A 14,115-nucleotide genomic window follows, 5' to 3' on the forward strand; every position below is an offset into this window, starting at 1 on the left:
AATATTTCCATCAAGAATTGTTAAAAACAAAGAAAAATGGGAGTTACAGGTAGTGAACATCTGTTAGACAGAAAAAAAAAAGTACTCTTGCAGATTTCCCAAAGGATTAGATAAATAAAGCACTACCTAAACTTGTAAAGCCATTTCCTAAGCTCTTTTGGTGCCATGGGTTCTGCTGTAGTGAGATAAAACTCCAAGAAAACAACAGATGTTCCTCTTTTCTTCACTTTGCTTGCTGCCCCCAGCTTTCCACCCATTGAGTCATTCATTGCTCTGGGAGCTGATGGGTTCAGAATCAGTCGAGTTTCTGAATAGAGTCAACTACTTTGAAAACCTCTGGTAATAGAGCCAGAGCCAAGATTTTTGAGAGAGAAAAAGTTCTTTGAGTTTTTGGAGAATAGGGAGAGATTCAGGATGATGGAAGAGCTTGTTTTTGCTGCGTGGGGGGATTTGAGATCAAGCTTGATTCGCTAGAGGAGAAGGATGCTCGAGGTGGATGCCAGGGAGACTCCCTGTGAGTTTGGGGGCACCTCAGAGCATCCTTCTGGGTGAAGTCTGAAGAGGCAGCAACGTCATAGATCAACGTGGGAGAGGTGCAATAGACATGAAATGATGTGAGAGAAAACCTTTGCATCCCTTTTCCTGATCTCTTGCAATTCTAGGGTGGTATAGGAAGTTATCTGAAAGTTGCCTACGCCCCTCAAAGGGGCTCATAGGTGGCGGAACTGCCGTGCAATGAGAACAAAAATAATCAGTAATGTGGGTGGCTCCTGAGAGCAGAGAGCGGAGGGGGAATTCAAATATTTCATCAGTGGGTACAGTGGAGACAGATGTCTGCGAACAAAGGTCCCACAGGACAAGTAAGACTGTCACAGATGTCAGCATGCAACAGCCTGTATGAAGGAGGTGGGGGGCCCCTCACTCTGCACTGTAAGCCCCCACCTCTCAGGAACGAACTCACCTCCAAGGAGAGGGGGAGAAACAAGGGCCAGGTGGGGAGTGGGGTAAAATATTGTATTGACTGTTTGCTCTAAAGGAGAGCCTGCAGGAAAATCCAGAAGGGCAAGGTTTACTTTGGAATATAAAGTTTTAGATTTTCTCAACCAGTGAAAACTGGATTCTGAGACAAAATAAGATGCAATTATGGCAAAACAAGGTTTCATTTTTCCACACGCCCGTTGGTGACTCTAAATTTTGTACCTGCACTCGATTTTGGTAGGCTGTGATAAAGTAGGTGCTAAATACATGTTCATTTGGATCCAGTAGATTTTAACGGAACTCCTAGTAGGTGCCATCAATAGTTATAGGTGCTGGAGAGGCAGCAGTGAACAAAACGAGTTCCTGCCGTTTGGGGGGCTGGGTGAGACAGAAAGGAAACAAATCTGTATGCCACATGTTGAATTCTATGAAGAAAAGTCAAATAAGGTGGGTAGGAGACAGGCGCTTGGTGTGTATTTGTTGTGTGGTGTGTGCATGTGTGGGTTTGTCTGCATGTGTGTATGTTGCACGTTCTCTGGCAGGATTTTATATCAGCTGGTCTAGGAAGACCTCACACAGCTAAGGTGCTGTTTGAACAGAGACCTAATTACAGGGAAGAACAAACCAAATCATTTCGGGGAAAGAGGATCCAGGTAGAACAAAACCACCAAACTTCAAGTCTCTGAGCTCTGAGCAGACTCAAATGAATAAATGGTTCTATTTTCCCTTTAAAAATCACAGATTTTTTGTTTGGTTTTGCCTATTTTTGAACTTGGTACGTTTTCTTCTGTGGCTTGTTTTATTTCCTTGCTTAATCTCAAGGTTTTGAGATTCATTCATGTTGACATGCTGCTGAAATTCATTGATTTCCCTTGCTGCAACCTATTCCATTGAATGAGCACACCATCATTTGTCCATTCTATTGTTGATGGACTTTTGGGTGGTTTCCTGTTTGTCTCACTATAAATATTCTTGCATATGTTTCATGCAAAACTTCTTTAAGGCCATGCTTCCCGACCCATCACAGCACACATAGAAAACAACGATATTTAGGGGCGCCTGGGTGGTTCAATCGGTTAAGCGTCCGACTTCAGCTCAGGTCATGATCTCAAGGCTCATTGGTTCGAGCCCTGCATCGGGCTCTGTGCTGACAACTCAGGGCCTGGAGCCTGCTTCAGATTGTGTGTCTCCCTCTCACTCTCTGCCCCTCCCCCACTCATGTTCTGTCTCTCTGTCTCTCAAAAATAAATAAGAAAAAAAAGAAAACAATGGTATTTGTTCAGCACATTGGGAGAAGCTCAAGGGGAGTTAGGGGGTATCTCCATGACTATTGGTGAAAAAATAATTTTTTTATATTACATAATTATGTTAAGAAAATGAATTTGTATAAAACTTCCACATAGAATCTTTAAAAAGTCAGGTTTTATGCATGAAATGGCAAAATGCAATTTCTAGTCAAGGTATCATTTATTTATTATTTATTTACTTATTTATTTTAAATGTTTATTTATTTTTGAGAGAGAGAGCATGAGCAGGGGAGAGGCAGAGAGAGAGGGAGCCAGGAGGTCTGAAGTGGGATCTGCACAGACAGCAGCAAACTACGAGACCACAATCTGAGGCAAAGTCAGATGCTTAACTGACTGAGCCACACAGGCGACCCCTGAGCAAGATTTTAAATGATGATCTTTTAAAATTCTTGACAAAAACCATTATTCTCAAGGCTGGGAATAAAAATTTTAAAACCATGTAACAACAATTCAAAAATGATATTTAAAGAATCAAACGCTCTTTCTTGTCTTTCATTGACAAACGTTAGGTTGAAAATGCCTTGGTAATGCAACTGGGTTTCAAATTCAGTTCAAATCGCTTAGAGTAATGATTATGAATGAATGAGGAAGCCCTTATTTGCTGAGGAGGCATGGTTAGAGCAGTCACCTTTCAGCTTCATGGGTGTCATAGAAGGAACATTCTGCCACAAACTGCAGGAAGTGACCAATTTGGAGACCCCCTAGACCTCAGCCCTGGAGCACAGAAATGACACTCGTCAGTTTGTACACTTTGAGCAGAGCTACCCACCTAGAGTGTGGGAAAGTCATGGCTGTGCTTTGGGCCAGTGGTGCTGCTGGAAGGCTTTTTTTTTTTTTTTAATTTTTATGTGGCACATGAGGTAGACATCCAGGGTGGAGAGGAGCCTTTCCTGCACACAGTGCCTGTGGAAAAGAAGCTTGTGTGAGATTTCGTTCACCCTCCTCTCAGCCTGCCAGGTGTCCCATCAAATCTGGGCCTCCTCTACTTTGGCATCCTCTGAGAAGTAGCCAAAGGTCACAGGCAAGGGGTACCTCTGGCTGGAGAGCTTAGCTGCACATGAGAATCATCTGGATGTTAAAAAAAATACTGATGCCTGGGTCTTGACTCAAGAATCTAGTCCTTAAAACAATCTCATGTGAAAGTACTTTTTTCATGCTATTTTTATAGGTGGAAAAATAGGCTCAGAGAGGTTAAGTCAGTTGTCCAAGGTCATGGAGCCATGGTTCAAATGTAGGCTGGCTTCAGAGCCTGTGCCTTAACCACTGGGCTGTGCTGCCTCTCTAAATGACTACACGTTCTGAACCTTTATGGTTTCTCACTACTAATTATTAATCACTAATGCCTCTACTGTATTGATAAGCTCCACAGAAACTTAAGCATACAGATTATAAATCATAAGATAATTGGATGATTCCTAAATGATGCCCTTTAAAAAAAACACTTTTTTTAAGTATTCGAAAAAGTCAAGAAATCCACAGAGGCCTTCAATTCTTGGAGTCCCCTAATGAGTGTAAATAGCCTGTCACTCAAGTTGGCAGGTCACAAAGTCTACAGTTGCACTTCAGCCTGCCACTTTCACCTTCAGAGTTAGTGCTGCATCTCTCTGTTATTTCCAAAACCAGAAAATACCATTTCTTCATTTAAAAAAATACAAACACAACTTAGAAGAGACCTTGTTCCTCCAAAGCACTGATTGGACCAGAGAGGCTTGGGGCCGGGGACCTGATGCCAGAGGGGAGGCAGCACTTTGGTTCAGAGGTACCCACTGGGCTTAAATCAGGTCTCTGCTGCAGGAGAGGTCAGTGGGAAGCCCACTGAAGTCAGAGGGAGAAGAACATCTGCTTCCTCCTCTTTTCTGAAAGCTGTCAGGCCAGTAAACCGATCTGAGACAAGAGGGCTTTGTGAGAATCGGTTTCTCCTGCAAGTAAGTTGGCATACAACATCAGCTGTTGGCAACTTTAATGACCTTTTGGTTGAGTACAGAAGAAATTGTGGAATGGCTCTAAAATAACTGTGCATTCTCACTTCTTCATCAGCCTGCCTCTGAATAATCTTTCCAGAAGAAAATAAGTTGAATGATACTCATGCCTGTGAGGCCTTTTTATTTCCTCCATAAGTCATTCGCCCCCACTGCACCTTGCAAAGGCAAGGCACTGTCTTCCTGAATTCAACCTCCCTCCTGCCTCCAACTTGTACATCAGCTCTACAGGAAACCTGGTTCACAGATGTTAGAACCCCAGGTCATTTTCATTTACTGACACCAGTTGCTGCTAGGGCTGGTGGGGCAGGCAAGAGCTGACTATTGAATGCCTTTCTCTCTCCACTCCCACCCCCATAAGATGAGAAACAATCAGACATAAACAAGCCCATCCAGATGTTGAGGATGAATCCAGAGCACAATTCCAAATCTCTCTGGAAACACCACTGTTGAAGACGGGGTGAAAAGAATAAGCCTACAAATAGAATGTGTTTTTACACTGAAGATCCTAAGACCTGGGAAAAGATATGTTCTTCCTTTTATTTCTCCAGGAGGCTGAACATTAATTTCTTCCTGTATGTAGAGAGGAAAGAATTTTGGAAAGAAGATATGAGGCTTGGCTATGGAATTAGCAATAGAGACCAGCTGGGTGTGGGGAGAGGATTGCAGTTCCTCAACAACAACGGGGAAACTCATTCTGGGATTCGTTGGTAGATAAATCTAATGTAATTTTGTTCCTTTTTGATGAAGGAAATTAATTAGAGGCTAAATTAAATATTTGATTTCCATATTTTTCAGATTATTTTATTTTGAAAATTCATAAGTCTCTTGTGAAACAGATCATGTGTTTTGGTTCAGAAAATATGGACACTGTGTCTACCTAGGGCCTTTCTATCTGGGAGCCGTAGGGTGGGCCTGTCCAGGACCTGCCAGGCAATCAAAGTCAGGATCAGCACAGTGTCCTGAAAAGAAAGCCTTTCTTCCCCACCAGGGCTGGGTGAAGGTTCAGATGAAAGCAGGGATAGAGTGGGGCATGTGAGGCCATTCGTAATGAGACAATGGGCAAAACCGGTGAGAACAGTCCAAGGTACTTTCCATGGCACAGGATACCTCTGGTCTCCCCGAGGACTTGGGAGAACCATGGATTTAGTAGGGAGAAGCAAGGGCTCATGATGTGAGATCCCCTTCACATGACCCATGCTTCTCTCTATAAGGAAACAGTTGTGCATCTTGTGTATTGCCTTTGGCTTTCCATCCCTTTGACAAAAATGTACAAAACCATTCACTATAGGGAAAGCCAAGAGAAATTAAACAAGTCGTTCCAGGAAGTATAACTTGTTGGTGGCAGAGCCAAGACCAAAAGCCAAGTCCCAGGACTCCCGATCTGTGGCCTACCATAGCACAGCACTGCTGAGTAGTTGACTGCCTCATCATGCCTTCATGTCATTCTGCTTTAAGAGTTTAGCATTTATACCCAGGCCCATTTTGGTGGCTGGAGGCAGGAGAGGACAAAAAAAAAATCATATAATAAAGGTTGTATTTCTTTTGTTAGAGGACTTCAGAGCTAGGCAGAGAGGACCAGGGAATAAATAATTTAAAGACCAAGGACCAGAGACATGGCTAAAACCCATTTATTCCTAATCTACACAAGACTGGCCTCTAACTAGACATGTAGCTTCCACCTGCCTTTCTTCCTTTGCGTAGTTTTGCTCTGTGATTCTTTTTTTTACTGAAGTAAAGGTGCTTATTACACAGTCCAACGGCACTTAATGCAAATGTGAACTATGTGAATTTGAGATAAGGTGACATGAGAATATTAACAAAGTCTCGATTAGTTTCCTAAAATGAAAAAAAAAAATACATTCCTCAAATTTACAAAAAAAAAATCACACAATTTCAAAGCAGGGGCCAAATGAACTATATGCCGTGTTCACATTTGACAGTGTTGCTTCAGCTGTTGATGGAAATACCCTGCTTCCTTTGTCGGTGGACTGTGGATCACCCTCCTGTTTACATGCACCAGAATTTCTGCAAAAGATTTTGGTTACTTTTGTGCTGTTATTTTAATAGTCACTGCAACTTAAGCATTTAAAACTTTTCGAATCACATAACAATATCATCCAAGATGTTATTGAGTCATATGGCTAGCGTGAGTGCTGAAAATCGGGTCTGCAAACTGGTGACTTTGCAGTGCAAGTTACATAAAATGCCATTACACAAGCCAGACAACCACTGAGATAGGCCAAGCAGTAAATTTAGTGAACTCTCAAAGGGAAATATTAGCGAAAACACTGAGAGAAGAAGAAAGAAATATTCAAGGACAAACATGTCACATGTTTGTGGATAGATACAATTTGAGATAATAGTCCCTCTCCTGTGCCCTTAACTATTATTGTTTTTCCTTCAGAAAAATTAATTATGAAAACTTTGAAGTACATGAGGTCTTCAGGACTGTATGCTTGACATAAATAAGGATATGTTATACCATAGTGTTATGGGTTGAATTGTGTCCCCACAAAAGATGTTGGAGTCCTAACCCCCAGAACCTGTGAATGTGATCTTATTTGGAAATAAGGTCTTTGCATATGATCAAAATAAAATGAGGTCATTAGGGTGGTCCCTACCCCAGTATGACTACTGTCCTTATAAAATGGGGAAATTTATATAAAATGGGGAAATTTAGATGCACACAGGTATGTACAGAAGGAAGATGATGTGGTAACACAAGGAGAGGACCATCTACAAGCCAGGGGATGCCTGATGCCACCAGAAGTTGGAAGAGGCATGGAATGGATTGTCCATTCCAGCAGCAAGCATTCCGACACCTTGATCTCAGACCTCTAGCCTCCAGTACAGTGAGACAATACATTTCTGTTGTTTAAGCCACTCAGTTTGTGATACTCTGTTATGTCAGCCCTAGCAAACTAATATACTGATTGACCTTTGTAGAAATAACTCATTTTTGAGGAGGTGTACCCATTCTCAATGTTTTGGCCAACTGAGGACCCCGAGGAATGCCTCTTTGGGGAGGAAATGCCTGCCCCTGTCAGGTTACCAGTCTCAAGGGGAGTGCCTTTGCTTTCTCATCTGTCATTTACATGGCAGTGTGACCAGTTCATCAGAGGCACTTCTAAGAGACTTGTTGACTTTATGGTGGAAAGTCAAGTTTTGACTGGGGTGATGAGATTGCAGGAGAAATTGGGGGCAACCCCTGGGTGGACAGTCATACTTACTAGGGTCTGGCTCCCACTTAGAATAGAGCTGGGGTAATCTGGTGGGAACAATAAGGAAGGTTGAAGTTTGCCTAAGAAGGTCAAGGGCAATATAGATAACCTGCATTTTTGTCAAGAGCCAGGTATGTATAGTTATAGAAGAACATGGCTGAATGGAGAGGTGAGGGCAGAGGTGGATGGGTTGAAAAGAGGAGTCAGAGCTGAGGCAGTGGAGGGGTTACAATGAGAGCTACCACATTTTAAAATGCTGCTCAGAAGGGCATCAGTGTCGCTCAGTTGGTTGAGCATCCAGCTCTTGATTTCGGCTCTGGTCATGATCTCATGGATGGTGAAATCAAGCCCCACATGCTTTGAACTCTGTGCTGACAATGCACAGCCTACTTGGGATTCTCTCTCTTTTCTCTCTCTGTCCCTCCTCCCACTCACATTCTTTCAAAATAAATAAATAAACATTAAAAATAATAATAATAATAATAAATAAAGTGCTGCACAGAGCCAGCACACCAAGAAGGATGAGGCTAGGGCTTTCAGTGCACAGACAGGCTGGTGGGGACAGAAGCAGAAGCCCTTCCCTCTGTGCTTGGCCAAAGGACTCCAGCAGTGACATCAGTTAGAAGGGAGGGATCAAGGCTCTCCTCAATAGGCAATTCTGGAGTCACATGTCTCATCATTCATAAAGCAAGATGGTTTCTTGGGGTGATGTCTATTTCATATGGAGGTTGGTGGTTTTGGAGACAAAGCCTAGTGCCAGTTGGGCTGCTGTGATTTCTGAAGTGGAAGTGTCCAACAGGGACTCTGTGGACAGAATATGAAACAGAGATAATCAAAGAGGTTGAGATACAAATGCATCTCTTAGTCTGTGAATGGCTCAGACCTCTTTTGATCCAGCAGGCACCAAGTTTTTGCTTACATTTCTTCTCCTGTCTTCATCCCTCGCTCAGTCATTATATGAGCACATAAGGCAGCAGGCAGAAATGGTGGTGAGGAGAGTAAGGGATTATGTATCTTTGGGGGAGGGCGGTAATAACAATGATCACAATAGCAACAATGGGAGTCATGGTGGCTGATATTTCCTGAGAACTTTACAAGTGCCAACCCCTGTACCAGATATGTTGATTCTCAGTGTAATCATGCAAGGAAGCTGTCATTACTCCTTCCCTATAGAGGAGAAGCCACTGTCTGCCAGATTTTCAATAAATGCTCTGCGTCACACAGATGGTATGTAGTAGACCATAGTAATGTATGATATTGCATTGTAACATATAGTAAATAGAATCCTTACCACAACTCTCATAAAGTGAGAGATGTCAACCAGATTAGTTCCTTGCTGCAAGTTGTGACCACGGTGGGGAGGCAGGGCTCCCAGGACAGTGTACTCTATCTGTCCTAGCGAAGTCTCACTACAAACACAGGGCTGGAAATGAAATGAGAAGTGGAAGTTAGACTGGTCAAGTTCCCAATCTGGGGGAGGGGTTTCCTGTATGGTGAGATCCAGATTTCCTCAGGATGTTCAAGCAACACACAGCATGAGAAAAAGGTAGGGCAAGGGCAATAGCATCAAAAGAAATTCATGGTTTGGTCCACTTGTTCTTGCTGTGAACTGCTGTTCCTATAGATTGCAATTCTGAGGCCCTAAAGAGGAAATTTCAGAAATGACCCCTTTGAGCATTATTTACTGGAAATTGGAGAGGAAAGTTTCCGTATCAAACACTGTTAGAGAGAGCTCGCTTGCTTCTGAGTTCCTTTTCTGCTCCATTCCTCAGATGCCAAATGCTGCCAGAGTTTTGGCAGTAGTTTTGCATGCAGTTGCAAGCTGTCACTTGGGTAATACAGGGGAGGGAGTTTAGCTTGACGGTGTGTTTTCCAACATGGCCAGGAGCATTCTATACAAAGGCAATTATGATTAATGATTAAGCTAGTAGCTGCGTTAGAGTATACAACTTGGCCAAGGTCAAGTCTGGCATGAGGGGTGGCCTGGATGAGGCCATTTGAGGGCCAAGGTGGTGCAGATGAGTGGAAAGCCTCCAAAGAATCCAGGCAGAACCTCCTTACTTGGGGGCTGCAGAAGTGATCCCATGTAAAGGAGGCACAGGAGGCATGAAGGACTGATGAGGATCTGGACCGATGTCCTCTCCACAAAGCCACTGTTCTGACTCTTGCTCTGGCCAGCCTGAGCTATTCTAGGGCCACCATTACTCCTGTAGGCTGCTGTGTTCATTTCCTGTGGCTGCTGTAACAATGACCTCAAACTTGGTGGCTTACAACAGAAATTTACTCTCTCATGTTCTGGAGGCCAGGGAAGAACCCTTCCTCACCTCTTCCAGCTGGTGGTGGCTGTTGACACTCCTTGGCCTCCTTGACTGTATCACTGCAATCTCTGCTCTGTGGTCACAGCCTCTCTTCCTCTTTATGTGCCTTCTCTCCAGTCTCTTATAAGGACACTTATTGGATTTGGATTCACCTGAGAAATTCAGGATGACCGCATCTCAAGATCTTTAACTTAACTTCTGCAAAGACCCTTTTTTGAAATAAGGTAACATCCACAGGTTCAGGGCATTAGGAAATGGAAAAATCTTTTCGGGGACCACCATGCAACTCATTATAGGTGCCAAGAGTCAGGGAACTATGAGGACCTATATCTTTGTTGTCTAAACACAATGTTGGTTTCTGTGTCACAAGTATTGCTTAGGCTTGAATTTGTGAGTGGTGTTCAGTGACAAGGCAAGTCAAACTTCAAGATGCCTTTTAGCCAAAGCTATGCTCCTGAGTGATCTCTAGGGGACTCCTGTCTGTTGGGCATCTCAGTCTAATCTTCTACAGGTCCTCCTCTGCTTGTGCCCTTCAGCCTGTGGTGGGTAAATTAGACCCAACAACTAAGAATGCAAGGGACTTCAGGGACCATCTGATTTACATGGGTTGCAAGTGTTTAGCACCAACTATAACCAACGCTACCCCAGACTCATGACAGATATGAAGCATCTCTTGTAATGTCAGTCCAGCTAGAGCCTCGGACTTCTCAGGCCAGTCCTCAGAGTAGCCACGGCCATGGGTTAGACTTAGCACAGGAAATGAAATCCCTCTGCGATCTCTGACGCCAAACAAGCCTCATTTTTTGGAGGAAACTGACGCCCAGAGAGGATGAGAAAATTGATAAAGGTGGTGCTCTATTCGCATATATCTCAACACTGCATTTCCCATTAAAAAAAAAATCAGATTAACAACTTTGTAGTTTCCCAAATTAGGATCTTTTTTTAACCTTCAAAATACCTATGTGTTGACCTGATTTTCTTCTTATTCGTTTTAACAGTTCCGTACCTCACACAGACACATGGAGCCTGTCACCCTCCCAACGTGACTTAGCACACATGGCACAGCCATTCTGCTCTGCAGCTTCTGACCCTGTCTGCTAGCTCATAGAAAATGAAATTATATTAAATGGGATTTTAGAAAATTGTCACGGCCTAAAGTGAACATCATTTGTTGGGAAACAAACCATATGTCGGCAATTTTACTTCTAATTCTTGGCTTGGGGACATTTGAGTTCTAGGGAGAAGAAGGGGAGCCCCTCGCCAGGCCTCACTGTGCCCCTGCCAGTGGGGTGCCTCACTCTGCCATTTCCTGGGAGCAGTTCCCACCCTGAGGCCCTGTGGCTGAGATGCTTACTTCCTCAGACATTTGAATTTGCCCTGTTTGGATCTGTTGTTAGGAAAGAGAGGCCCTAAGACATCATGTTCAACTCAGCTTCTTCCATAGTCCGTTGGTCTGCTACAGTCTGGGGGAAAACTGGCAGCATGAGTTTGGGTAAGAGTTAAGAAGACAGGAGTGAACATTTCAAGGTTAGGGGAAAAAAAAATGAAGAAATAAGGCTAGGATCAATCTTCAGCTTGGTCTGTTTGGTCCCAAGAGACTTTCCATTTGTCACAGTGGGGTGACGTAACCTTGATGGGGGGGGTTTTAAGGAAGAAGGAGCTACAATCTGCAGTTACCGAAGGGCCACAGAGATTCCTCCAGTTAAGCTTCACAACAGCCATCTGAGACTGTTGCTCTTGCCCCCATTTTATAGAACAGGAAACCAAGGGTAAGAAAGTTTGTTATTTGCTCAAGGTCAACTAGTAACTGGCAAGTGAAGGAATCGATCTCCAGTGTTGCCTTCTAATTAAGTAAGGTATATCAAGAGGGATCCATAATAATTATTGGGGCAGGTTTTCTTCACGAATATGACATTTCTCTATGGGAAAACTCTGCAAGTAAATTCTACAGGGACAGTTATTGAGGAGAGGACATCATTCAAGGCTGAGAGCTGAGATAGAATACAAATTGTGTGATCTACTGTATTCCCTTCACCCCTAGACTGGAGCTCGCTGAATTCCCAAAGTCCTTCTTGAGTCTTTCTATTAATCTGAATGTTGCAAACCTCACCGATGCTTGTTAGTTGCATTTTGGTTATATTTGAGTGACTGTTAGAGCTACCATACTGGATGCTTGGCAATATCTAAGATGGAAGAACTCATTTAACCCTCACAACAATACCAGGTGGATGATCAGTATTGTCATACCCATTCTACAAATTAGGGAGCTAATGCAGGAATTCACATAATTTGCCCCCAAAACAAATCCTGGGGCATAGTGGGATTTCCCTCAAGGCTGTGACTCTCCAGTGTGTTCTAGTTAATGCCCTCTGGTTTGAAACTCCTCTAAGGACAGGAAGAGTGGCTTTGCTTTCCCTTGTTAGTTTCCCTTTCACTGGGGAAGATCGTGTCATTAATGTGTGCCTTTCTCTGTTCCGTGCTGCCTTTGTTCCTTTAGTATCCACCGTCCTGACTCATTCCATTTTGGTTTGGATTTCAACCAATTGAAACCTAATCTCTGATACTGTTAGCTGGGGGAGCAGCAAATGTTAATCCTCCAGGGGAAGTGTTTGAAGAAGGAGACTCTGGAAGGACAAAAGGCCTTCGAGACCCAGATGATCCTCTAATGATCCAGGTGATAGGGAAGGTGGTTTTGAGAGGAGAGATTGCCTCAGAGCGTCAGAACAGGTAGAGAAATTGTATGGTTTATGGACCTGCAGCAGCGTCACCACCTGGGAACTTGGCAGAAAGGCAGAATGTGGGGTCTGCCCTTTCAGAAGTCCCCAGGTGACTTGGGGGTACATTATAGTTTGGGAAGCACTGGTCTAGCTCATACTCTGCCTTCTTTGTCTGAACTCAGGGTGGAACTGAAAGGTAAATTCAAACCACCTTTTCCAGATGCTCAGGTGAGAGGGAACTTCATACAGGCAAGAGCAGCTGAAAATCAGATCTAGGGCTCCCAGATGGAGCCGGCAGTTTGCAACACAGTTAACTGATTCTAAACGAATAAATGGGCCAACCTCAACGTGTGGTGGCTGAGTTAGCGGAAATCAACCAGGTCAGATCTAATTCAAAATGTTTTAGTTTTAGATAAGTGATATCTAGTTTCTCCCCCATGAGGGCAAATGTAAAATAGCCTAAAATCTGTATTAGCAGTTGGAGAGCTGGCCAGATCCCTTTTCCTCTGGGAACCAATGCGTTCATTTCTCTCACGGCTCGGCTCATGAATTAACTATTTCCCCTGGAACTGAAATTGGAAGAACTTCCCTGAGCAAAAAGCAATTTCATTCCCCTCTGATTTTTTTCTAAGTGCAGGTTAACTTGAAGCTCAGCACTGCCCTGCTCTGCAATGCTCCAAGCTGACCTGTTCTCCTCCATAATGTCATCTTGCAGATAAATTGGAATCAGAGGGAAAAAGCAGCTCCAGAGCTTGGTGTTTTCTTAGCTTATTGTATTGTATTTTTGGCAAGTCTTTCAATCTTTAAGTGTTTAAAACTTTCCCTAATATTACTTACCTCGTTATCTCCTTTAAGGATGCCAAGTGAAGGTTAATGAGATGGTGAGGTGACTTTGATCTCCTGGGGAGAAAAAGAAAGCCTATAAATGTATCAAACACAGTGACTAGGTATAGACACTTCACGAATTTTAAAATTTTAAAAAGACAAATCCTGAACACAGTCACCAATCTACATTAAACTTGCTGCTCCAATGGCGTGGCCATTGGCGTCATTCTGATACCTACCAGTGAGGGCTTGAAGGGCTGTGGGGGGCGGGGGCAGGGGGCGGAGGATCTCTAACAGCTGAGCCTTTTGTTTTGCCGCAGCACACTTCATAATGAGCCCTGTTGCCTTCAGAATTACATCTCAAAACTTCAGTTCTTGTGTTTTGATCTTTGCTCACCTCTTCAAGTTCAATTTTTATCACTTCTGGTCTCTCCTTTGCTGTCATTTCTGCTCTCCAACATTACCTGTCTTCAGTGCACTTTCTCATGACATTTACTGTTCTTTTTGCTCAGAATACTCTTCTTATCCCGTCTTCCAAACACCATCATCTGGTTAGTCTTCCTGATCCCTCACATCTCAGCTACCTCCTCTGGGAAGCCTCTCAGGGTCTTCTAAGCCTGAGTGGAGAGAGCCTCATGGGGTCCCATTGTAAACCCTTAAACCCTTTCTAGTAATTCCCTGTGTATTTACCTTTCTCTCCTAGACCAGTAGTTCTCAGCCTTGATTGGACATTTAGAATCATGTGGGGACATTTTAAAACTCCAAAT

General features: G+C 43.5%; 1 protein-coding gene across 4 annotated transcripts in view; it reads right to left on the minus strand.

Moving 5' to 3' along the window:
- Window positions 1-14,115, minus strand: part of THAP5 (THAP domain containing 5) — a 184,561-nt gene that overhangs the window by 42,993 nt on the left and 127,453 nt on the right. For 2 of the 4 annotated variants that reach the window (XR_013553019.2, XR_013553021.2), the window contains exons 7-8: window positions 13,361-13,423; window positions 8,780-8,911 (exon numbers count right to left, since the gene is read on the minus strand). The gene's annotated coding sequence lies outside the window, so the exon portion shown is untranslated. Of the gene's footprint in view, window positions 1-5,910; window positions 6,293-8,779; window positions 8,912-13,360; window positions 13,424-14,115 lie in introns of those variants that run through there. The other 2 variants (XR_013553023.2, XR_013553025.2) reach the window with 2 other exon arrangements.

Source organism: Panthera onca, chromosome A2 (assembly GCF_046562875.1).
Source record: "Panthera onca isolate mPanOnc1 chromosome A2, mPanOnc1 haplotype 2, whole genome shotgun sequence".
Classification (NCBI taxonomy): Eukaryota; Metazoa; Chordata; class Mammalia; order Carnivora; family Felidae; genus Panthera; species Panthera onca.